This window comes from Eptesicus fuscus, chromosome 6 (assembly GCF_027574615.1).
Source record: "Eptesicus fuscus isolate TK198812 chromosome 6, DD_ASM_mEF_20220401, whole genome shotgun sequence".
Taxonomy (NCBI): Eukaryota; Metazoa; Chordata; class Mammalia; order Chiroptera; family Vespertilionidae; genus Eptesicus; species Eptesicus fuscus.
In genome coordinates, this window is record NC_072478.1 from 30080867 (window position 1) to 30084744 (window position 3878).

Here is a 3878-nt window from a genome sequence, read left to right on the forward strand (position 1 = left end):
CACATCCCACAGTGCCTAGGCTTCCCACAGAGGATGATCCAGCCCAGATGTCCACAGTGCAGGAAGGAGGGGATACAGCACGGTCTAGAGCTGCGGTCGCCAAACTTTCGGACCTCACGGACCACCAGTGGTTGGCAACCACTGCCCCACCCACTCTCCATCATGGTGGGGGAGTGTAGACCTTGGTGACCGCTGGTCCAGAGTGAAGAACAGGTGACTGTCAGTGTGTGTCTGGGCATCCCCACCCTATTGGTAACAATCCACATGTCACTGCTCTGAGTGACCGTGTGTGGATCTGAAACCTTTTTTACCTCAGTTTGACACACAAGCACCCAGGGAGCCTTGGGCACGGTCCCGCCACCTGCCCCTTGGTAGCCACAGATGTTCACACAGACCTGGAGCACATCCTAAGATGCAACCATAGCTGAATTCCCTGAGGGAGCTGATCTCTTTGGAAAGACTCCTCCGGCTCCGGAGGGGGCCCACTTGTCAGGGCAGGGTCTGAGCTGGACCTGTAGTCAGGAACTCGACATTCATGAAATCCACTGAGTGGGAGCAGATCGAGGATGGGGGCAGCCGGCCTGGAGAGTGACCAGGATAGTTGGCTCCCTCTGTCTCCAGTGGTGAAGGGGGTCTTTGGGGACATGTGTGATCAATGCTGGGAAAGCAAAAGGGCTTTGCAGGGGTTAGTGGGTCTGGGGGCTGGCTGGACATGAGTGTTGGTGTAGATTCCTCCATTTATAATCTGAAGACTCCCACTAACCTGGGGCCCACACCTGCAACCCAAGATCCTTAGCAAAACCTGCAGGTTGGTGAGGATGGAGAATTCAGGACAAGATTTTTCTCAGGGCTATCACAAGTATTTATACTCCTGCCTTGCCCTATGATTACTCCCATTTGTCATAGTTTACCTTCCCAGAGGTCAGGCTGCTTCTTTTAACCCAAAGTATTTTTTAAAATATATTTTTATTGATTTCAGAGAAGAAGGGAGAGGGAGAAAGACAAACATCAATGAGAGAGAATCATTGACCGACTGCCTCCTGCATGCCCCCTATTGAGGACAGAGCCAGTAATCTAGGCATCTGACCAGGAATTGAACCGTGACCTCCTGGTTGGTTTATAGGTCAGTGTCCAACCACTGAGCCACACTGCCCAGGCTCAACCCAAAGCATTATTGCCCCCTCTTTAATCTTTGCTTATTTGTGGAAATTTATAAAATAATAGTACATCTCATTACCAATTAATATTTGATGACAGTATTGTTAATATTTGATGACAGTATTGTTAATCCCCCTTTAAGGGAAATAGAAGTGGGAAGTGAGAGGCCAAGAAGCCTCAACTGAGGATTTTTGCTGGGAAAAGGGCTGAGGCCAGCAAGAGGGTCCCAGGAGAGGCTGAGAGTAGCTCTACCGAGGTCTTAGGCCCTGGAGGGAGGGAGGGAGGAGGAGAGAAACATCGATGGGAGAGAAAGAGACACAATTAGTTGTCTCCTGCATGCCACTGACTGGGTATTAAACCTGCCATCTGGTTATGTACCCTGACCAGGAATTTAACCCACCACTTTTTGGTGTACGGGACAATGCTCCAACCAACTGAACCACACTGGCCAGGGCAGCTATAGTTAATTTTAATAACATTTCCTTTAAAATCTAGTGTACAGTTACATTCACAGCATATCTCAATTTGGACAGTCACATTACAAGAGCTTACTAGTCATATGTGGCCAGTGGCTGCTGTACTGGACTTCACAGCTCTCATTGCTGAGGGCACAGCAGTGACCAAGACAGACCCAGATTCAGCCCCAGCCCCAGTGATCCCAGTCTAGTGCCAGAGATAGAAGGAAAATGGGTAAAGAAATATATAAATGAGACAATTTCTTTTTTTTTTAAATATATTTTATTGATTTTTTACAGAGAGGAAGAGAGAGGGATAGAGAGTTAGAAACATCGATGAGAGAGAAACATGGATCAGCTGCCTCTTGCACACCCCCTACTGGGGATGTGCCCGCAACCAAGGTACATGCCCTTGACCGGAATCGAACCTGGGACCCTTGAGTCTGCAGGCCGACGCTCTATCCACTGAGCCAAACCGGTTTCGGCATAAATGAGACAATTTCTGATGGTGACAAGAGTTAAGAAGAAAAACTGGAAAGAGGCTACATTCCAGGGAATGACCAGGAGGGCTTCTTGGAGGAGGTGGCAACTGAGCAGAGATTTCACATTCAAGGACCTTCTGCAATGGTCACCTGATATTTCCTAAGTCCTTCCATATGTTTTGCATATCAAAAGAGGAGTCTGGGCTCTGTGAAGGAGAGTAGGAACTATAGATGCCAAGATTGTCAAAGACACCCCCAGATTCCAAAAAGTTTGGTCATATGCCATCATAAAAAAAAAGAAGTCCTGGCCAGTTTGGCTCAGTGGATAGTGTCAGCCTGCGGAGTGAAGGGTCCCAGGTTCGATTCCAGTCAAGGGCACGTACCTCGGCTGCAGGCTCCTGGCCCTGGTCCAGGGTATGCGGGAGGCAACCAATCGATGTATCCCTCTCACATTGGTGTTTCTCTCTGTCTCTCCTCTCCCTTCTACTCTCTCTAAAAATCAATGGGAAAAAATGTCCTCAGGTGAGGATTAAAAAAAATAAAAAGTGAAATCATATGGTATTTGTCTTTAAAAAGAAAGAGAAGTTACCAAAAGGAATTGAGTTAGGTAGTGTACTCTCCTCTTCTATTTTCTGGGAGATATTTTTTTAGAACTGATGTTATTTCTTCCTGAATGTTTGGTTGAAATTCACTAATGAAACCATCTGAGCCTTTTGTGTTGACCCACTGCCAAGGACTCTTTGTGGTTAACTGGGCCCAAATTCATAACCATAGTCTACCATTCATTGTTTATAGGGGCCTCTTTCTCAAGCTCCCTGTAAGGGAAAAGCTGCAGACTAAGCTTCCAAGTGAAGTCAAATTGATAAGAGAGCTCTAGGACCCAAATTTGACCAATAGGACTCAGACTTTCCCTGTCCAATCAGAGCTGCCTAGCTATATCCTTATTTGCATTTTCACTGACTAATTAAGAGTGGCTCTATTCAGACCAATCAAACTAAACATGTGAAGTCTTTATTTCCATAGAAGTATTTTGTTTCCCTAGTTGGTGAGGGAGTACTTTTGTGGACAAGTCTTTGTTGAAAGGTTTTTCACTACAGATTTCTTTAATAGATAGGACTATGCAGATGATGTATTTCTTCCTGAGTGAGCTTTCATTTTAGTGTCTTTCAAGGTGTTGGTGCATTTCAAGTAGGATGTTGAATTTATGGGCATAAAAAAAAATTTATGGACATAGAATTGTCCCTAGCACTTAATCTGTTTAATATGGGTAGGGTCTGTGGTGACTGATATGCTTTCTTTCATTCCTGATATTGGTCTTTCTTTTGGGCTAATCTAGTTTTGTAAATTTTTTTGGATCTTTTCAAAGAATAATTTTTTGCTTCATTAATTTCCCTATTTCCTTAGTTTGTGCTCTGATCTTTTTTATTTCCTTCTCAAAAGGAGTTTGGGGCTCGGCTGGTGTGGCTCAGTGATTGAGCATCAACCTATGAATCAGGAGGTCACGGTTCTATGGTTCTATTCCTGGTCAGGTGGTATGCAGGAGGCAGCCAATCAATGATTCTCTCTCATCTCTGAAATCAATTTTAAAAGTATATATTTTTAAAAAAGGAGTTTGGGCCTATCAGCATGTTTTTATTTGGCCTTGCTGGTATGCTAGTGCCCCTTGTGCCCCCTCCTCTCCCCAAAGCCAAACTAATCCCCCTTATATGTTTTGTGTGTGTGTTTTTGTTAATCCTCACCCAAGGATAGTTTTTCCATTGATTTTTTGAGTGGAAGAGAGGAA